Source organism: Puntigrus tetrazona, chromosome 2, assembly GCF_018831695.1.
Source record: "Puntigrus tetrazona isolate hp1 chromosome 2, ASM1883169v1, whole genome shotgun sequence".
NCBI lineage: Eukaryota > Metazoa > Chordata > Actinopteri > Cypriniformes > Cyprinidae > Puntigrus > Puntigrus tetrazona.
Genome location: NC_056700.1, coordinates 17585453 through 17609585, shown reverse-complemented (window position 1 = coordinate 17609585; position 24133 = coordinate 17585453). Strand labels below are relative to the sequence as shown.

Sequence of the window (24133 nt, the reverse complement as noted above, 5' to 3'; positions counted from 1 at the left end):
ACATTGGATGTTTCAAGAGTAAACAAAATAAATAGAAATTATCCTGGAATCCCTTCTGTCACTCCCAAGGCTTCAAAACACCAAACATTTTAAAAAGTGCAAAATTAAGGAACATAATTATTCACCCATTTACCAAAACAAGCTTGTCATACATAAAGGATGTACCATGCTTAAAAAATTACTTAATGTATTTAAACATTTAAATGGTTGCCAAATTTATTATTAAATCAAACATTCTTCAAATAAAGGCTTAGGCCTTTGATCCCTGATGCTCCAGAAATCAACCTTTCCATGACAGGAAGTACAGCTGACCCTGTGTATCAGCACAAACAAATTCCTTCGGGTCACGTGGGTTCACCTCCAGCACCTGGACAGGGCCTCCACAAACAAACATGCCCACCTGTGAAATACAGAAAATGAGCAAACAACAGAAAGCAGACGAAATAAACACTGGTACACACACACACATAAAAGCAAGAGTTAAAATACCTGTTTCTTAGTTTGTCTGTCCCACAGTTTGACCGTTCTGTCATGGGATGCTGAGATGATGAGGCTCTCTGTAAGCCGCAGAACACTCACTTTGTCTGTGTGCACCTACAGACCAGTCACACAAACAATCAGAAACACGTGATTGACATATGATCATATCTATGAGAGAATATGAAGATACTTGCCGGTCTTCTCTGAGTCCAGGTGGACAGGTTAGGAGGCTGATTAAACCACATGTTCCCTTTACAATCGCCACACACACAAAAATCTGTAAAAAAAACAAAAAAACAAAAAAACCAAAAAAACCCAATGTGACTTAAAAACAAATCAAATCAATAATTATTTCACTTTATGACTACTAAAAGGAATGGCTTATTGTTTAGATTTTTAGCCAAATGACAAAAATATTTTTTTTTATTGACGTATCATTTTACAATCTGCAAAGATGTAAAAAATATGCATTACATTTTATAACAAAATAAGCTTTTTCACCACTAACTTTTATGTTTTTGTTTGTGTGCTGTAAATCACCCACACAATTCCTAATCAGAACATTAAAACAGGTCTACCGTTCTTCACCGCTGCAGCTGTGATCCAGGAGCTGACCTCTCCTGCCCTCTGGATTGCCTTTCGTCTCTCCTCCGCTGTTCCTCACTCAGCTTCTCCTGATGCTGCTGCTGCTGCTCTTCCTCCTCATTCTCCTCCTCTTCATCCTGATTCTCCTGCTCTTCCTCCTGATTCTGCTGATTTTCCTCCCGATTCTGCTGCTCTTCCTCCTGATTCTCCTGCTCTTCCTCCTCTCGTTCTAAGTTTTCCAGGCTCTGGCCTACTGCATCTTCACAAAAATTTATGTGGTGAGATCCACTTGGATTCTGAGACATCTGAAAGAGATCGTTTCAGATTAAAATAACAATTTTCACCGCCAATGTCAATATCACATGATAATTAAAGATGATGAACTTACAAGGATGCCAAGGTACAGTATGCTCTTTTTGTCCAAAAGCCAAAAACTTTTGCTATCGTTCTCTATTACGCCGAGAGGACGTACCTCGTTTGCCCAGCTACAATAAAACACATACATTACTACTTGTTAAAAATATTTAATAGAGGAGTGCTATAGGGACAGCTTCTACATGTATAAAATTTGTGTTTATTTACTTATAAGATTCTTTGGTCCAGTCTTTAGTAGAGACCACATCAATGATTTTTCCATCCGTACATGCTCCAAACAGACTGCCACAGTAGAACAAAAAGCTCACAGGAGACTCCACTTTGTATGAAGATACATTATTGAGTCTAGAAGAAAACAAAAAAAAAAACAACCAATAATAAAATAATAAAAATAGACACAATTTTGTTTATATAAATGTAAATTTACTTGAAATTATCCATAAAAAAATAACAAATGTAAACAAAAGTATACATTACACTAGTATTAATATTACAGCAAAATGCACTTTTAAAGATAATGAGAAATATGTATGTGTGTGTGTGTTAAAAATCATTACCCCACAATGCACTTCTTGGAGTCCCGCTCCAGTTTCCAGACACATACAGAGCAGTCGCTGCAACTCACCGCCAGCTCGTCGTCAGGCATCTCAGTGACCGCACATAAGCTCCCATCACTGACCTTCAAACAACACACACAGAGCTCTACACTCTGACATTTCCAGATGAAAGACTTTGTATTTGTATTAACAAGTAATAATTATAGTTCTTGATTACCTTCTTCCAGTAAACCATTGAATTCTGATGCCATATCTCTAATCTGCCTGTGTCATAACCACACACCATGAGATCATCAGTACCCAAGAAACACAGAGCTCTGACACTGCCCTTCTGACAGCGAGGGCTTTCTGTAGATGAATGTATACAAAAAAGGCAAGTTATTAATACTAATCAAATGCTACATTTGGATGCATTACTTTTTACAGGAAAAAAAAAAGAGTTTAAGCGAATTTTGTATGATTTTAGATCATGATTTTTGACCATTTGCTGTACCCATTGCTGTGACGATGCTCCAGGACCTGAGGAACGATCCACTGAGACAGTGAGGAACTCTGGTGGTCCATCCTCTTTACAAACTAAAGACTGGATTTCTGCACTGTGACCGTACAGAGTACTGTGATGCTGTACCTGTGAAAACAATTGGTTAGAATATATTAGGAATACACTGGTATTCAAATTCTGGATGATGTAGATAAGATGAAAATTATTTTCATTTGATGTCAATAAGAAAAACATTTGGTATTGGGCAAAAATTTACACAGTACTAAAATTCTTTGCTTTCTCTTATAAATAACAATAAAACACTTAAATTTAACATCAACTGATGACCTGTATGATATCGATATATTATACTTGCCTAGAATTAATCTCTGGAAATTATTTAAACACAGGTTTTTATGTAAATAAATGAATTATTAATGAAAAAGCTGTTACCTGCAGTGGATGCCAGAGTTTAACAGTGCCATCTTCTGATGCTGAAGCTACCAGTAAGTCTTCCGGTTTTAAATTCTTTTCCAGATCTGTGTGCAAAAAAATTATTTTGCTATGATTTTTTTTTCTATATGAGGAAGCTACATATCCATATTTATCCATTGTGTGTATTAGTCAGTGCACCTGGCTGAGAGACAACAGTGCAGTGATGGAGACGTGACTTGTGGGCCTGGATCCTGGTGATTTCTACCCCTGATTCCCACTTCCAAACCATCAGCAGTCCATCTGTAGAGCCTGACATTACATACTCCTCCTGAAGACATTAAAACTACATAAATATTAACAGCTTACACTTCTGTTTGTCTTTTCAATATGGCACCGCTGTCTTACCCAACAGCACAATGTGCTCAGAGATGAACTAGAGAGGATCTCTCTCAGCAAACGTCCTGTCTGGATATCCCACATCCGCATCTTACAGTCACTGGAGCAGCTGAGCTGAGGTGTGAGAGAAGTTTTGTATTCAGTTGCAGTCAGAATCAGCAGTTAATAAAATGATAAAATAAAAACAGCACTTTGTAAATGTCTTTCTCACCACAGCAGATGATGTCCAGGCACATCCTGTAATCCAGTCTCCGTGGCAATTAGAAATGGTCTGGGAAAGAACTGGAGGAGAAGCGACTGTCTTCCATATCATCAAAGCCTATTAGAAAAGAGTGGGTTTAAAATGAGTGTGACAGAAATGTGGTGTTTCCTTCCATTTCTTCCAGTAATACATTCTCAGTGGAGAAAGTACCTGATCTTTCCCTCCTGAGAGCAACTCTTTCTCATCAGGACTGAAGGCAAGGCATGTGACCCCTCCATTGTGACCTCTCAGAATACACATCACCTTTGGGTCAATCCAGGGCTTAGAAGTCAAATTATTCTTCAACCACAGAGCAATAGTGAAGTCATCTAAAACAAAAGGAGATTTTAAATACAACAAAATATATTCAAAATACTTAGAAACATACAATATGAAATAAAATTACATTAAAAGATCATCCCAAAGGTAATCTGAATGTAAAAATAAGATCAAGTGAGTTTGCAAAAACTGTTAAACATCTGAAATATTTTGCATACACTGACCAGACGCAGAAGCCACGCAGGTAGAGTTTTGTGCCAGAGCGAGAATAGGTCCCTTCTGCACACCAAAAGATCCTATCAGCACAAGCTTTTCTGGATTATCTCCTTGTCTTTCCCAGACTCTGAGACGGTGATCCATGCCCCCCGACATCAGCAGCTCTGTTTCTTTGACCTTCATCCACATGAGGCAGAGCATGGACACTGGGAGGTCCTTACTGGACCAAACCTTCTCTCCTACAGCACAAAGCATTTTGGGATGAGTTTTGGTTCTACTCTATATTTACTGAATGATAAGCAGTTTAAGAATGTTAGCACTCAGGTTGACATGATGCTGGATGTAAATGTTTATTTACCTGATTTTAAATTGAACATTTTGATACCGTCTCCATGATAACCCACAGCAGCATATTCACCAGTTACAGCCACAAACAGAGCATTAGCTTCATCTTCATTTCTATGTCTAGTGCGCTTTTGTTGCTGCAGTGATGGTATCTGCAAATGATGATTAAATAACATCATCTGTAAAAGGTACTTAACTAAAATTATTTGGATGTCCTGAAGTCTTGAAGCCTTCTGTGCTTACAAGGAGGTAAAATAATATTGTTGATGTTTTAAGAAAGCTTAAACTTTAACAGGAAATGAAATAAATCAGAGCCGTCTTTGCACTTTAAAGATTGCATTATATCAGAAGACTAATGGCATTGATGGAAGATTTTCTCATTTTAAATCTGAATTTTAAAATTCTTTGTAATTCAAATACTTCAATCTCCTAAATTTAAGTTATTTAAAACATGCATAAATATTACACAAACGAGTTCAGAAATAAAAGTTTACAAAGACCAACAGAGACAGAATTAATGTCAAACAAAAAAAGTCAGTTTGAAGTCTATAAATCAAGCGGTTCAGGCTGAATTAACATTCATAAATAGTAAAAATACTAAAATAGGAAGCAATTCTATTTAAGAACATAAAAGTACCTTTTCCTCTCCCAGTACAGCAATAGTTTTCCCAAGACCACCAGACCATACATGAACCTAGACAGAAAAATATACAGTCAATAATAAATGTCAGGATGCATGGCAGAGTGAATCACTTTAACAAAATCTAAGAACTGAAGACTGTCAGATAATGTTCCTCACCACACTGTCATGTCCAGCGCTCAGCAAGAGGTTTCCTCCCTGCAGGAAGTTTAGTGACTGCGTGGAGCCGCGGTGAGCATGATAACTTCCCACACAAGAAGCTGCTGTCACCGACCAGAGCCGCACTTCTCCTGACAGACAGCCTGAGCACAACATGAAGGAGCAGGGAGAGAAAGACACACTCCGCACCGAGCTCTCATGACCTAACAGAGTCTAAGGAGAAGACAAATTATTTTATTTTATTTTAATAACATGTCTTTGGTGTCATTCCTCACCGTAACGTTCTTCTGTTCAAGCCAGTTCCACAACCGAACGCCTCCATCCCAGCATCCCACTGCCACGAGCTGACCCTCAAGGTCAAAGTTCACACAGTTCAGAGGAGAAGGATTCATGAGAGAAGCCACTTCTGTGCTCTTCTGCACTGACCACACCTGAGTACAGCCACATGAATGATGAATACTTCAAAACAACAGCACAACACCACATGTAGTTCAGAAATAAGCCTTTAAATTTACCTTTAAATTTAAGTCTAGTGAGACAGTAGCAAAGAGTTTTCTGTCTGGACTGACATCACATCCTGTGATCTTGTTGGAGTGGGCATTCATATAGCCAGTTCTTAAAGTGATTAAATATTTTCCACAAGTTATTCATCTTTTATTCATTTCCTTCTTTCTTTTGCTAAATACACTCTACTTTTGAGATTTAAAAAAAAGTTACCTGCAACCACTTGCAACATCCCACACCTCCACCTGCCCATCAAATGAGGTTGTTGCCAGAAGCTCCTCCCCAAGGAAGATGCATCCAGAAATCCCATCACCACTGCTCATCAATGACTTGACTTCCTGTATGCAAAAAAATTAATGAAAAGCCATTGATGTCCACTGAAATATCATAAATCACATAAAAAGTAATGTTTATTTTGTTTTAGACTGCCACCTGTCCAGTCTCTGTATGCAGGAAGTGAATTGTTCCGTCTCCGGTCCCCACTGCTATAAGTTTTCCATCAGGACTCACAGCCACACAACTCGGCTCAGAGTGGAAGGTAGAAACCAGCTTACTGAACAGAAAAAAAAACAAGATTAAAAACACACACACACACACACACACACACACACACACACACACACACACACACAAAAAAAGTCTGAAACTAAATTATTAAATTAAATCTGAATTGAAATATAAATAAAACATTTTATAGATAAGCCCCTAAACCACAATCTATTAATTTCGACTTGTAAATGACTGTTTAAACTCAGAATATGATAATGATATACCATTTTTAAGAACCAATAATAATACCTGACTTCTTTTTGTGCTGCATCTGTGTAGTTTAACCATTTTACAGCATGCACTCCTCCATTTCTCATCATGCTTTCTGCCCACAAATGGGCAGAGCTGTCTAAGGTTCATTAAGAGCCGTTTGTACAAAGAGAGCAGGCCACTGGGAGAAGAGAAGGCTGTGACGCTTCAGAAAACTCAGACAGTCTTTAAAATCCTTCATGTTATCTGAAAAACACATATGAATTTGGATTTACCACATAAATTGTGATTTGTATATTCAGTACACATTCTAACTCATTGAGGACACATTATGAACATGAAACTATTTTAAGTACTTTTTCAAGTACTTTGGTTTTTATAAAAAAATACAACAACAGAAATGTAAAATACCTGCTGATCTTTTAGCTTGCACCTGATTGGTCTCATATTTTTGGCCTTAATGGATAAAAGGAAAAACAATCAATACAATCTATGATATATAAAGAACATACTACTGTTAAAATTAAAAGCTTTAAAGCTCTCTTACCAAACAAAATGTAGGTTTCCAGAAGTTGGTGAATAAGCCCCTGCCGCACATTAGCATAGAGGAAGTAGTAACTGGACAGCAGAAAACACAAAGGCTCCCACTGATTACTGCCCATCTGAGCACAGAGAGAGAAGAGACATTTCTGAGTTTTATAACCTCACACTGGTCTCTGAAGCTGAACTATCCAAGAAGAGAGCAGGAGGACACTGACCAGGTGTGCAGGGAGTTGAGACAGAATATCAGCATCAGAGTGAAGAAATGTGTCCTTCCCCTGAGGATTTGACTGCACCCAAAGGTGAGCTGAGAAAAATGACACAGAAATAAATATAAAAACGTATATTACCTTTCAAAAGTTTGGAAGAATTCTCTGATGTTCATCAAGGCTGCATTTATTGGATCAAAAATACATTAATACAGTATTGTGAAATATTATTATACATTACATTTAAAATTTTTTACATTTTATTTTAAAATGTAATTTATTCCTGTGAAGCAAAACTGCCAAAAGCAGCCATTACTCGAGTCTTCAGTGCCATCTGATCCTTCAAAAAAATATCCAATATGTCTTTAAATTTATTTCAAATAAAAATATTGTGTAACAATGTAAGTTTCAATTTAATACTTCCTTGCTACAGAAAAATAATAATTTCCTTCACAATTTTTTTTTTTACTGTACCCCAAATATAAACACAAAAAGCAACATGATTTACATGCATTTCTTTTACCTGCAATTATCAGATGAGCTCTGGTTCTACTCTCCTCAGTAGACAGATACAGATGTTCAAAGGCTGACTTCACCTCTGGATGGGTCAAAATTAGGAGGTCATCTGAGCCTTGACCATGAGACGGTCCAATCAGGCTACATTAGAAGAACGACCAAACAAATTATTCCTTGTCAATAGTTTCTCCTTATGTCTTTATATTTCACCGGGCTGTACCTGTGCAAAGTTCGAGCTAGCTGAGAGAATATTGCCATGGGAACACGGCTCTCTGGATGCCTTGCTATATGAAGAATTTCCTGCCAGGTCACCAGCCCACCTCTGGAGTTTAAATCATTGCATATGTTCAGTATAGTGTAGAGTGAACTCTCCACAGTCCTGTGAAAGAAAGTAATTAGACATATTTATCTTCAAGTAAAAGTCAGTCAATTAAAAAATAAAAAAATGTTTTTGCACAAAATATACATATACACATACACATACACAGATTTTATATTATAAATGTGAAATATATTCTTTAATATATTCAATGCAATAAATACATTTATTTGTTTATTTATAATATGGTAAACAATGGACCAACACAACAAAAAGCCAAATTTAAAGAATTAACACAGCATTGTAACACAGCAGTATATTAAATGGTTCTTGTGGAGCAATAAATACTAGTGTGTTTACCAGTAGAGCTGATGGCAAGAGTAGCTAATGCCCATCCCAGTCCTGCTCTGCAATATTGATCTTGCAGCCTCAGCAGACTGTGCTGCACCAGCTCACCAAGAGACTGAGGAAGAGACTGGAGGCTGTCCTTCATCTAAATGACAAACTCCATTATGAATATTATGCTCAACTATACACCTCTTTTTCAAAATAACATTGTATATAACTAAAAAACATGTTAAAAAATGATAAATTCTTTAAAAATTAATTTACCTTCTCAAAGGAGGCATAATTCTTAAGCTCCTCACAGGCCAAATGGAGGTAGAGTGGACTCACAGAGCCTTTCTTCATCAGCAGTGTCTGAAGCTAAAGGAAACACAATGATAATTGTACTAGATGTGCCAAAAATTTATTTCTTCGTTAAATTACTCAAACAGCAAATAATCAGGTTCACCTGGTTGCCTTGAAAAGCAGAATAAACTCAGTTTCTTTCCAAACTCAACAAGCTGCTTCTGGACAATCTCCTTCTTGTCAGGTGAAGATAGCTGCCCCAGGGAAATGACACGGTACCTTTTCTTGTGCTAACAGTGTTTTGTAGGGATGATTCTGAAGTAACACTCAGGACCAAACAGACACCCTGAGAGGACAGTGACAGATTGATGAGAAAGTTTATTCATTTGTAACTTCACTTATTTACAGTAAAGTGTGTGTTTTCATGCGTGCATGTTCCTCTCTCTTACTTTAGGAATGTGCTGTAAGGATCCATTCTGACACCCTTTGACCTCTACTGTCATGAATCACGGTCCGCCCATCAATAAGCAATGCTAGTGGCTCTTTGTTCCGGTCATTCAAGTTCAAGTGGAAGTCAGACAACAAGTCTCTGTAGTACAATAAGACAGTAATTATAAAATGACTTTTAATGAAATTATGCATTTTACATCAGATCCTTCATTACTTGTAAAGATGTGTTTGGAGAGGGAATCCCACATCTTCTTTCTTTTCCTCATCCACTGAACAAGACAGCGAAGAAGCTGCTCAACACTGCAAGCTGACTGGCTAGCATCTGTAAGTAGGATATGACATCACACAGAGGGGCTTTTCTGTTTTTGACAGAGGATTTGAGTGCCTGGGCCAGGGCAGCCTTAATAAAAATAGATGACACAGAGATATTTAGATTAAGATCTTGGTTCCAGAAAGATTCATACCAAAAACAACGTTATTTATAAAATGTACAGTTACCATGAACACAGTCTTTCCCTCTCCAGGATTTCCCTCAACCATCAAATTCCTCCTTTTGCTGACATTCCTGAACTTTTCTGTAGCCAAAGAAATAAGTTTTGCCCTGCCACCGTGAAAACTGCTGCTGTTGGGCATCCTGATGTACTTCCTGCTCCTTAATCTCTAAATCCACATCTTCATCTGTCTCCTACAAAACAAAAGAAAATAAGTTATGGATAGGATGAAACTCTACTAAGTAATTAAGAAATGTTAAGAGTGGGTGTAAAAGGGGTTCATATATCAAGATGTCTGTAGAAACTAATTTAAAACAAAAAATAAAAAGCTTTTGTCAATGAAATTTGATCATAACTTTTGGATTATGCCCTCTGTATGATATACCAATTACACAAAAAGGAAATGCAGGACCCGTCTGTCAGATATCTCAGATACTGACAGACTATATATCCACATCATCCTTCCTCATTGTTTAAATTATTATCTTTTAACTGATGTTTCAAACAGTGACTGAGTGGCCTCATAAAACCACAAACAAACAAAAACTAAAAGCAAAACTGCTTTTTATGTTTTGAACATAGTCTGACCTCCACAAAGAGCTGCTGTATGGTTTCCCCAGATATCCTCCAGCACTGCCCTCCTGAATTTCTCCAGATCTTTCAGATAGGGCTTTCCATCCACCACCCCCACCCATTCACAGGGATAACTAGGAGAATATGAAGCAGTTGCAAGCGTAAAAACAGGAACACTCACTGTGCTGACAAAACAAAAGAACTAAACTCACTTTTCTGTCACTTTGAAGTGTTATTGTTCTGGATCCATGTTTTTAAGCTGTTCATTTTAGCTTCAGCTTCTTTTGGTTCCCACAAAGTCTGTCCTCCATGCCACTGGCACCAGACTAAACATACAAACACATTAAAATGGGTCATGTGATGCTGTACTGTACTGTATTTACTGCAGTTGATATTTTCCATTATTTAATTCGTGAGGCTGTCGTCAGTCAACTGCAAATAGATTCAATCTGACAGATAAACTAATAAATAAATGTATACCTGGTGAAAGCGAGGTGACTACAAGTAAGAAGAACATGCGGCTGGGCAGAGTCTGGACCTGGAGCTTGGAAACTGTCGAATCTCCATTTCAGTGATGGACAGCCCATCAGGTTGAGTTCAGCTGGCAGAAGAGCGAAACACTTCTTATTAGGCACCTTTTATAAAATTAAATTTTTTTTTTTTTGTGCTTCCCCTCAAAAATCTGTGTTGTGGCAAGTGTTAAATATCTTTACTTTTAATCTTTAAATACTTACAAATAATAATAGTAATTTCATATCCTCAAATTTCTGTAGCGTTTAAATTTGCCTCTATAATTTAACACAACCTTCTAGTCAACATTAAGTCTAGTTAACATTAAGCACATTAAAATAAAACATTAATCACCTGTATCACGCTACAAAAAAGCATCCTATCAGACAAATAGACATGGTACCCAGCTGTACTGAGGAAGCTCCAGTTAGGGGAGGCGGGCGACACAAGCCGTATCTCTCTCCCAGAATCCCGAGCAGCAGCTGGCTCGACAGACCTCTGACAGACAGAACTCCACAGCACCAGTTAGACTCCTCCTCTGTGACGCTAGCGCAGCTCCACTTCCTGCAGGTAGAGGTGGTGAGGAATGTTTCGTCTCCTGAGCTCAGGAAACACCCTTCAGCATAGAACATCCTCTCTGCGTGCATGTCTCTGAACGTAAGAAGAGAGATGAACACTGCACCTTTCCATCTATGAAAAGGAGAAAAGAGATGGTTATTAACCTTCCTGTCTGTGGTTTTTAACTGGAATATATGCTGGACCACAGTCACCCAACATAAGTGACTGACATTTTTACTGTAACCGTTTTTTAATAGTTAAACCTAAACTTTGGTGTTGCTGGGGTAGAGAGGACTTTGGCGGTTCTCTCAGGGTTCAGTTTTTGACCCTGTGGTGGCGGGATGTTATGGGCCTGTCCATGTGCTCCCACATGCTGCAGCATCCTCGAGAGCCTCTCTCTGAGACAAACCTACGACCATAGAACAGCTCTGTGTGAACATCTGAAACTCAGCCACTGAATAGATTCACAAGTAAAGTAGTAAATAAAATACATTTATTGTTTTTACCAAACATATCTATTTTATACTAAATGCCATTCTTGAAACTTTCTATTGAAAAAATCTTTAAAAACATTTATACAGTTTCCACAAAATATTTGTAGCACTATTTGCAGCATTAATAATTCTAAATAATTTTCTTGAGCACCAAGTTAGCATGTGCTGACATTTCTGGCAGAAGAATCCATGCAGATGCTAAAACTAGCACTCTTATTCACAAAAAGTTACATTTTAAAATACATTCAATAACATCAACTTTATTTTGTGTGATAAGCTATTTCAAAACATTACAAGCTTTTTAAAGGTAAATACTAGTAGATCCTACACCCCAGCTCTCATTGTGTATGAGAATCAGCTGAATCTTACTTCAGATCTGCTCCTAAACCCCCAAAGAAGCTCTATAATGTTGGAGCTCAGTTTGTATTTCAGAAACAAACCAGGGACCTGTTCAAAACAAATAACACAAGATTTGTAAAACTTCTGCAACTTTGTGATATTTCTGCTTTAAGCGGTGAACATTTTTAATGAAAGATATAATAATATTTCCAGTTTTGGGAATTGAGATGGGAACAAGTTTCACAATACATACATTTTCTGAGCAGCACACGTATCACAACAACATCACGGTTGATCTATGGTGGTTATTAATACGACTGCCATTAAATCTCTATCCAGTGTAATTTTCAAACACAACTGTCACGATCAAGCTGTGAGAGAGATATTTAACAGACATATTATATACAAATATTTTAATGCCTTCTGAAATAACCATAATTACAAACCTTTGCTTCTCTTCACTTTGCTTAGCAAAGAATGCTGAAAGGATATGCATTCCAGATTGTATATCGTGATCATTCAAATCCTGAAAGAGTGACGAGAGAAAAAACACACAAAAGATGCCCAACTTGTTGACACTGATTTTACTTCATAGTGCTTTGTTATACATTTAATTATTGTTTAATTTTTAAGTGTTTTATTTTTAATGTATATATATTTCAATACACAGAGAAAAAAAATGGAGAAAAGGGGCTATTAGATTCACTCAAAATGAAGATTCTGTCAAGCATTTACTAATCTGTATAAGTGTATTTGTTTTATTTGAACACAAAGGAAAATATTTTTGCATAAAGTTTGCTTAACCAGGAAGATGTTTTGGAGTAACCGTAGTCTTTTGTAGTAGTAAAAAAGTTCCATGTTAAATCAATGGGACCCAGAGCAGTGGAGTTACAAACTTTCTTCAAATAAGCCCAGAACTCGAGGTGATAAATGATGACAGAATTTTCATTTTTAAGATTTAACTACTGCTTGTGAAGTATATTCACAATAAAAGTACCCATTCAGTTGTTTCATTTGCATGTCTCATTATCAAAAAGCATCAGACTAACTTGATTGCCTGGAGAGGCCTTTGTGGCTGAACAACGCTATTCCGGGAATCTGCTACCAGTAGTTAATCATCATGCACATAAGCATTGCCTTCTTGTACCTGCAGAACGCCTGGTTACAATGATTTCATTTATACTGAAACCTAATTTCTACACAAAAATGTAAGACGAAAATTTACAGTCTATATATATAAAATTACCTTTGTACTGTGCTGATAAATTAAACAGTAGATTCTGTTAACTGGCCGATGCAGAGAGTTTATTCTCATCGATGTAACCCGGTGCTTTCAGGGGGCAAGCAGACACCATCAGCACCCCTCCTTCCATTTCTCTGAAATGTCAGCATTATACACATCACAAGTCGTCCTGGGAGAGAGCGGGATGTTGTGCTGCAGGACATCTGCACAGCTTTTCCAAAGCACAATTACTTATTCAGAAGCTCCTGATGTGCATCTTCTGACTAAAATATATAATATATATGTAAAATAAACTAAACATTTAATATATTTATATTTTAAAATGTTTCCTTTAATATTATACTAAATCAACTTAACACAAACCACTTTTTGGGAGATTGCGTTTGATACTGAATAGGCGGTGACAAAGGAGCGCTCATTTATGTCCTCAAGTCTCTTGCGTGTTTCCCATTTGTATTGTGAAATCTTTTGCTCTTGGCAATTTTTTTAGAACTCTGTGCAAGATCTCTCTGGAGCTTGGCACATGACTCTGAGTCCACCAGCTGAAAAGAACAGGTCAGTCAGACATCCTCAAGGGCACATCTGCCGAACCCACGATTTGAAACAGAAACCTGTTTAACATAATATGCTGCCTGTCACTTCTGGTCAATGTAAATTCTGCTGAAAAACCCATTATTTCTTATCAAATAAATTACTGATCCATAGCAGTGGGGCATATTTTACTCTTCATCTCATATAGCTGACCTGCTGATATAGATTTGCCAAACAGGGCAGGATTATGGATAAATGTTTGCTCGTTTTCATAACCAACAAATAGCATTTACCAACCTCTAATATCAAAGTTTATAGATTAGAGACTTGAAATCCCTAACCAAAAATCCTGACTGGTTGATAAACATATTGATCCAGGTATCCTTCATACATAAACTTACAAATTTATGAAGCTCCAAGAGAATTATTTATATGCAGAAAGAAACAGAAAGAAACTGTCTGCTCTGGATTACAACATTCTGTGGAAGAAACACTAAACCTGTAAATGGCTTTTCATCATGTATATACCTTTCAGTGTTCAAAAGACTAGATTAAGAGGTGCTCACTTTGGAGGTCAGTGTTGAGGATCTTAGTATGATGTTTCTCACTTTAGTACTTACAGAGATCATATTCCTCAGGTTCCTCAGCATTGTCATAAAGGAGAAGATTTTCCATCTGCAATTACAAAAAGCACACCATACACTTATGTCTGGAGTAAAATAATCAATCTATAATCCAGTTATGGACCAGTGCATGTCATCTTCCACACCACGATGGAAGTTTCTCCCAGGTGCTGACTTTATTCCCTCCTGACTCCAGTTTGCATTCCCATGTGTCCAGGCTGCTTAAGTTTCATTGGCTTTCAGCTCTCTCTCTCTCCCAAACCCCACTAAGACTGCTCACGAGAGAGGCCTTCAGATCCTTTCGGGTATCTGCATGCACAGACAGACAATCAACTGGACTGAGAAATATAGTTAATATAAAACATTTTTGCTAAAAAAGACTTGCAGGACTAGCTACTTTCCCAGAATGGCCATAACATATTCTGCAGGTTTCTTTGATGTGAAGGAGCTTTATCATTTTCTTGATATTGAATTCACTCTGTTTTGTGTATATGTAGTGCGTTCTGGTTCTCCAACTGCATCACAAGATGTTCAGTAGTGACACAATGTGCAATAAGTATGCAATATCATAAAATAGAGGAATTAAACACAACAGCTCACATATTTTTGAGAATGGATTCGCGAACTCTGGCTAGATCACGCCCCCTTTTCCATTTGTAGAGATTTTCTGAAGAGAGGGTAAAAAAACAAAAAACCTCAACAACACATTCATAGCACCACTAAAAACCATGATAGTTGACCAAGAGCTGTACAATAAATCCAATATCATCAACATCATACAGCACAGAAAAGACCAGACACAGCACAGTTACTACTTAAAGCCAGAGAAAAAACAACCAAAAGCTAAATGTACTCTCAATTTTAATTTATTCACAAGGAACATCCATAGTTTCTGGTTGGATGACCTAGGAACCTTTGAGGATTGTAAACAGATAACAAAGCAGACAATAACTTACATTTAGACTTAAAAACTATCATTTTAAAAATCAGTTCTGTTTTGAATTGGAATACAATGATATATTAGTACTGGGTAATGTGCCCTTATTTACACAAATGCCCTCAGATCTGATGACAAAAACACAGCAGACTTTGCAGAATCAAAGTCAGTAAGACATAATTTAAAACTTTTCTACTATAAATTTCTACTAGAACTATAATTTTCTACTAAGTATTTTATTTTGTAGGATATTTCTTCCTAAAATGAAAGAAATCCGAAAAGAAATTATTCATTGTATGCTTGAAGTAGGATATGCCTTATAAAATGAGGTTCAAATTGTCTTGAATATCTTTAATACTGAAATAAACAGAAATTAAAGAATTTAAAAGTATTATATTGAAAAAAAAGTAAATATTTTTCAAAGAAGGAATTTGTGATGTCATATTTGTGGAAACTTACTGTGTATGTTTGGTCTATAATAATATACATCATTTTTTATTTTTGACATCTTACCTCTCCTTTCTTTTTGTTTCTTGTTGTATTTGCAGCGAGTGCTTCGTGTATTATATTTCTTGGCTGATATTCAGTAGACACTTAAATTTATCTGACAGAGCTTTTTCAGGCAGGAAGGTAGATTTACTGAAACACTGCACAAAAAACATTTAAAAGGCATGAAAAACTAAAAAAAAAGAATAGAGTAGGCGCAAAACAAAATCCTTATTTTAAACTACCATGATAAAACTGCCATTCAACATATGAATACAGTGTAGTACAAATATGGTGATAATTTCTTAAACATTAACATATATTAAAACAAATATTAAAACTCCACACGTGCTATAGATTCATACACTCAGCCAATCAGATACTTGGTTGTACAGCAACACAAAATGCCTTCTCAAATGCGGCTTAGGAGGAACCAGGCAGATGGGCGCCAGTGCCAGCAGGAAGTTGGCTGTGTGATACGAATGTTTAGTTCCTGCCTAGTATACACTTAACCTAAAACCAATACAAATACACAAAACTATATGTAACACTCCAGCAACATAAGCCCCCACACTCACAGAGTCAAAAACAACCTTTAGGAGAAACTCCAGGGTCTTCTGTGGTAGTCTCTGTGGCCAGAACATGTGTGGTGACCACACTTCTCTTCTTATCCCAGTCCTCCTGACCAGGTACCAGTTTTTTGACTGGGCAACACACCATATTCAGCAGGTTGTTCTAAGGTCAAACAAACAAACTGTCACATTTAGTTTCACATTTTGCAATCAGCATTCATCTATCTGGTGTAAGGTATTTAAAATTACATATATCATTCAAAGCTATGAGGTTTTATCAGCACGCAGTACAATTCTGGTTCTCAACTGTATAATAACATGCAGAACTGCATCACATAGTATGTGTAAATTGTTCAGTAAGCTGACATATTAACTGCAATAGTAATTTGTAATGTTGTGCAATATATAAAAAAAATCTAATTAAACACAATCAAATTCATCTATCTATCTATTATCTGAGTAAAATAATATAAACATTATTCAAAGTCTGGAGTTTAGTTGCCAGAAAATCAGTATATCCATTACAGAAATAATTGTTTTCCAAATAAAAATTAAAATAAGATTATCTAAAATTATAATTAATTTTAAATACAAATTAGAATTTACAATATTATTATTTTTACTGTATGTTTGAGCAAATAAATGCAGAGACGTCTCTCAGTCAAAGAAAAGGAACTCTTTAATTAAGCAGAAGAAACCTTGGAGTCTTAAGCTATGGAGCTAACAAAGGTAGAGTCTTAGGTAAAGTCTTCCAGACAACCCAGGCTATCAGAATGAGCTACAACATTATACAGAGCATATTTTCTTTTTAGAAACAAATGTAACATGCTCATGTGTGCTGAGTGTCTAAATATATTCACAAAAAATACATATTTATTTTTAGTTTTATAAGTATGTGACACATTATTAACTATTCACTTAGGATCACACAAACTCCTAAACTGTGTTCATTACTCACCTTCCTCTCCCTCAATTCCACAAGGCAGCTCATCCTCAAAGCTTGCTTCAGCTTTAAACTCTTCAAGAGGAGCACCAGTCTGCTCCCCCTCTCCATCTAAATCCATATTCAACAGGCATCTGGTCATCCTCCTCCAGTGCTTTTATATGTGCATCCTGTTAAGATGTGATCGTCATAATTAACCATACACATTTCCACAAGAAAATTAGGAAGATATTTGCATGTTCATTGCAAAAATTAATCGCTATATTATGCTGACTTAATGATAATGTGTTTTCGTGAAGCCTGGAATAAATTTGGTTGAAAGTGTTTAAACAGATTATGACCTCAAATCTGAACCATCCATAAAATAGATCCTCGTTTAGTGCTTGAATCAAATTTCGGCAATTATTGTATTGTTTTAATTAATAAATATAAATGTTGAGTAAATGAGTAAAAGAATGCAAGGCTCTACATTGAATTCACATACACAGTTTACAAAGCAATATAGGAAATCATTCTATACCTGTCTAGGCTCATAAGCTAGATACTGCTCTAGCAGCCCTTCAAAGAGTAGAAAGAATATGCTGAAAGCTTCTCTTTTCATTTGAAGGTGACTGATAAGGCACTGAATTGAGTTCAAGCGACATAGATGACATTTTGGAGTAAGAGTAAAGGATTATGGGAATAGGAGGAGGTTAGAGATGGGACTGGAGGATGTAGTGGGGCTTCAGCCAGGAGGGTATGCTTGGTGCTCAGCGAGGAGGATGAGGATAGTGAGCTCTTCATTGGATGACAGAAGAGAGGAGGTGGTCATGGTGGAAGAGACAGGCTGGTTGGCTGGAGCGCTGGACATTGTGAGGAGATGGAGGTCTGTTTGGCCCAGGATGGAGATGTGTGCTGATGCTGGGACAACACTGAGGAGCTTGAGACAGAAGTGATTTTCCAGCCCTTGAACTGCTATAGTTTTGTGGCTAGTGTGCCATCTGTGTTCACCTTCAAGGTCAGTCCTGAAGGTAACCCAGAAACCAACTGCCTGCTTTTCTGAAGAAAGACCAAGAAACTGTTTTCTCTCCATAGGCCATTGCAAATGCTAAAGTAAACACCAAACTGATTTTGATTTTGAAGTTGTGGTACAAAAATGTACCACAACTTTTCTTTCAAAATATTAATAAACTCGAACTGCAATGACATGATCATAATTTTAATAAAACAATGTGTGCATATATTTTGAAGATAAAATGCTGGGCCTACTATATCCACAAGTAACATTTTAAGAAGGACTCTTTTTATAACAAGAACATACAAGCTCCTAATAAGTTTATGTTTCGGTATTATCTTATGTTAAGCTAATTCTGTATGGCCATCTACTTAATAAAATTATTTATGGTTTTTAGATCATTTGCCTCTTTTTAATTCGCCCTGCTATTTTTAACTAACAACGTCAGAAAAACAAAATATCTGAAGCATGTGCATGCGTGGAGATGATGATGATGATGATGGGCAGAAGCAGGAAATATTGTTTCCAACTGAATCTGCAATTCCTGTCAGATTTTATGTCAGATTTAAAGCCCCAGTGACAATACAGTACAGTACCTCAGAATCACTGGCGTTATTAAGTACATCATGAAGCAACAAGCGCAGACAATTGTGGAAAATCAAAGCTGCCTCCACTCCTGTCCACCGCGTTTTGTTAAATCAAGCTTCTTCGTCGCCTTACGCCTTACTGAGACTTCATACATCTACATCCGTTCTTGACTACTTTGCTCCCTTCGGTTTGGAATCGCTATACGTTTTGAAAGCGCCGTAAGTTCACTTTGCAGCCATTTTAAATAGGCCACACCTAGTGACCCTGTAGGACAAAGTCTCTAATTTGCTGATAACCCATAATTACTTTTTATGGTCTCATAAGGTGCACAAACACAATCACAAGCTTGTAGACAGTCTGATACTGCAGTACTTATTAACCCTGCCAAAACAACACTGTTAATAAACCCATGCACCATTTTTTTGATTATTAACGTTAAGTGATACGGATTCCATCCATTCGGTGTGAATAAAAAACCCGAAACAATTCACCTCCACGCTTTGTAAGTAGTCTAAAACCTGTGAGGTTTAGAATGCTCGTCACCATAATGAACCGAATATACGCGCATTGCTCGAAAATTTCCATATTTTTCACCTTGTCATCTAATAGATTCCTTGGATCATGCCAGAACACTAGTACTAATTATACCATATGGCTGACTGATCTTTCTGTCAGTAATTTTGGTTATAATATTTGAAAACCTACTTTCTAACTACTAACTACTATCATTTCCAACAAATTTGGCTCCATGTCATCTTCCAGATCATTCTGGCAAAGAAAAAAATATACAATTCAAGAAGTTTGGAGCAGTTTTTACATTTACTGTTATTACTGTTACCTCACACTAATGACTATAACGAAATTGGCCCATATTAGTCCAAAATGATAAATCATTAATATGGAGCCATTAACTAATAATAATGAAATAATAATAATAAAATAATTTTATATATATATATATATATATATATATATATAATAATATATATATATATATATATATATATATTACATTTTTGTGTGTTGTAAATCTCTATTTGGGAAATGGATTTTGGACAATTGAAACACTATCATTCAGTGGGGACATCTGCTTTTCCCCCTGTGATCCTGCAGACCTTTTATTCAGCCAGAAAACTTTTTAAACAAGAATGTACAATTCTTCCAAATAATTATATAATGTAACTGGGAATATAATCAAGTGGCTGTAAATTTAATTTAATAAAATCAACACAAATATTCATCATAAGGCTTAGTTTAAAACAATGGTGTCACTAGTGCAAAATGCTTCATGCATGTAAAATAAAATAGAATGTGCAAAATTACAGCTAATGGAACAAAAAGATGACAAATGTATGAATAATGATATACATGTGACATTTTCCTTTGACTGATATTTAGTAAATCAACCTTTCCATGACAGGAAGTACAGCTGACCCTGTGTATCAGCACAAACAAATTCCTTCGGTCAATGTGGGTTCACCTCCAGAACCTTGACAGGCCTCCACAAACAAAACATGCCCACCTGTGAAATACAGAAAATGAGCAAACAACAGAAAGCAGACGAAATAAACACTGGTACACACACACACATAAAAGCAAGAGTTAAAATACCTGTTTCTTAGTTTGTCTGTCCTACAGTTTGACCGTTTCTGTCATGGATGCTGAGATGATGAGGCTCTCTGTAAGTCAGTTAGAACACTCACTTTGTCTGTGGCCACCTACAGACCAGTCACACAAACAATCAGAAACACGTGATTGGACATATGATCATATCTATGAGAGAATATGAAGATACTTGCCGGTCTTCTCTGGAGTCCAGGTGGACAGGTTAGGAGGCTGATTAAACCACATGTTCCCTTTACAATCGCCACACACAAAAAAAAAAAAAAATCTGCAGAAACAACAACATGTCTTAAAACAAGTAATAAGTAGTTCACATGATCACTAGAGGTTTATAGGTCATTGTTATATATATATATATATATATATATATATATATATATATATATATATATATATATATATTTTTTTTTTTTTACATTTTCTTTTCATGGAATATAGAGTTTTTATTATGCATTAAACACCACTGTATCATGAAAGAAATCAACAAATATTACCTCATTTGAGAGAAAAAACCTTCAAAAACTTTCCATCATATAGTTTTTCACAAAATAACAATGAAAAAATTAAGGTTTATTCAAATAACATATGTGTCAGTTTTAATACATGTAAAATTACAAAAAAAAAAACACAAACAAACAACAAACAAAAAAACGACAAAAAGTAGTATTTAAATGTGTCAGTTAATTTAAAATCTGAAAATGTTTTTATACATTTTTGGGGTTTTTTCCCAAACCAAATCTGCATTTTTGTTGCTTTTGTATGTTGTAAAACACCAAGAGATGCAGGAAAAGAACATCTGGGTCTGATGTCTGCTCACTGGTCATAATTCCAACCAAATCGGGATTAGGTATAAAACATTGCATGTAAAACAGCTTTAATGAAACCAACAATGGTAACCTGGCTCAGAATCAGAGGAAGATAGACATAATGTATGTGTGGCAGTTTTACTGGTGATGGTAGTCAGAATCTAAAATGCCACAAAATGCACATACTTTTGAAAAAAAGTAACATGTTAGAGCAAAACAGGCACTATTTTTGGAATCATTTCAGAATTAGTAAGAAATAAGTATTGGATTTCATTCAGCAAATATGTGCCTGTGTACAACTGTATTATGACTATATGTTTTTTATTTTGAGATTAAAGTGCTCTTAATAGAGCACATTGTTTTTTTTAAAACATCCTAACAAATCAATTCTTTAATTCAGTACAATAAAACAGGTGTACCATTCTCCACTGCTGCAGCTGTGATCCAGGAGCTGATCCGGGATGCCCTCTGGATTGTAATTTGCCTCTCCCTCCGCTGTTCCTCGCCTCAGCTTCTGCTGTTGCTCCTCCTCCTCCTCCTCCAGCTGTTGCTCCTCCTCCTCCCCTCCTGCTGTTGCTCCTCCTCCTGCTGCTGTTCCTCCTCACTTAGCTTCTGGTTTTCTTCCTCCTGCTGCTGTTTCTTCTCCTTCTCCTCTTCTTCCTCCTGCTGCTTCCGCGCTCCTCCGTTTCCTCATCTTCCTCCAAGTAATCTGGCCTCTGGCCCACTGCATCTTCACAAAAGGTTATGTCAAACCCACTCGGATTCACAGACAACTAAAAACATAATTTAAGGTTATTATAAGAGTTTTCACTGTCAATGTCAATATCAAACGATAATGACAGATGAACTTACAATGAGACCAATGTACAGAGCGCCCTGTTTCTGACCCAACAGCCAAAACTCTTTCTATCATTCGCCATCACACCGAGAGGACGTACACTGTTTGCCCAGCTACAATGAAACAAACATACTGCACATTTACTTTTAATTGCCCAGTAAAGGAATGTCATTATTCACTATGCACTTGTCATCTTGCATGAAAAACTTAACAGAGGAGTACAGGACAGCTTTTATATATATATATATATATATATATATATATATATATATATATATATATATATATATATATATACATATATATACATATATATATATATATATATATATATATATATATATATATATATATATATATTTTTTTTTTTTTTTTTACCAATAAACATCTTTGATCTCATCTTCAGTAGAGACCACATCAATGATTTTTCCATCCATACATACTCCAAACAGCATGCCACAGTAGAACAAAAACTCACAGGAGACTCCACTTTGTATGAAGACACCTTATCGAGCCTTGAACAAAATGAAAACAATAACTGATTATTACCAGATATTAAAAATCTGTAATATTTGTTTAAATGTAAAAAAACAATGAATAAAAAATATATCATTTTAAATTATAAAATGTATATTTAATAATATCAATAAGTGATACTTTTAAGCTAATCCTGAAGTGATCCAATCCAGAAATAACAATAAATATTTTATGAAATTATTATGCTTGTAATTACACTTCTTAAAAGAAATGCACTTTCAAGGACAGTCATACACGCACACATACATGCACATCACATATATACATATTATTGATTTAAAAGGGCACAATTTTTTGCCCATGTTTGCAGAATGAAAGTACTGAAGTTAAAAGAGTTCAAAATACCCCTACAATGCACTTCTTGAGTCCCGCCCAGTTTCCAGACACATACAGAGCAGTCGCTGCAACTCACCGCCAGCTCGAAGTCGTCAGGCATCTCAGTGACCGCACATAAGCTCCCATCACTGACCTTCAAACAACACACACAGAGCTCTACACTCTGACATTTCCAGATGAAAGACTTTGTATTTGTATTAACAAGTAATAATTATAGTTCTTGATTACCTTCTTCCAGTAAACCATTGAATTCTGAAGCCATATCTCTAATCTGCCTGTGTCATAACCACACACCATGAGATCATCAGTACCCAAGAAACACAGAGCTCTGACACTGCCCTTCTGACAGCGAGGGCTTTCTGTAGATTAATGTATACAAAAAGGCAAGTTATTAATACTAATCAAATGCTACATTTGGATGCATTACTTTTTACAGGAAAAAAAAACTGTTTAAGTGAATTTTGTATGATTTTAGATGATGATTTTTGACCATTTGCTGTACCCATTGCTGTGACGATGCTCCAGGACCTGAGGGAACGATCCACTGAGACAGTGAGAACTCTGGTGGTCCATCCTCTTACAAACTAAAGACTGGATTTCTGCACTGTGACCGTACAGAGTACTGTGGATGTTGTACCTGTGAAAACAATTGTTTACAATATATTAGAAATACACTGGTATTCAAATTCTGGATGATGTAGATAAGATGAAAATTATTATCATTTGATGTCAATAAGAAAACATTTGGTATTGGGCAAAAATTTACACAGCACTAAAATTCTTTGCTTTCTCTTATAAATAACAATAAAACACTTAAATTTAACATCAACTGATGACCTGTATGATATCGATATATTATACTTATATAGAATTAATCTCTGGAAATTATTTAAAAACATCAGGTTTGCTATTACCTTGTTATGTAAATAAATGAATTATTAATGAAAAAGCTGTTACCTGCAGTGGATGCCAGAGTTTAACAGTGCCATCTTCTG

The 24133-nt window shown here is 36.1% G+C and overlaps 1 pseudogene; it reads right to left on the bottom strand.

Moving 5' to 3' along the window:
- Positions 1-48: 48 nt before the first annotated feature.
- The window catches only part of LOC122327242, a 39768-nt pseudogene continuing 15683 nt past the window's right edge, over positions 49-24133 (bottom strand).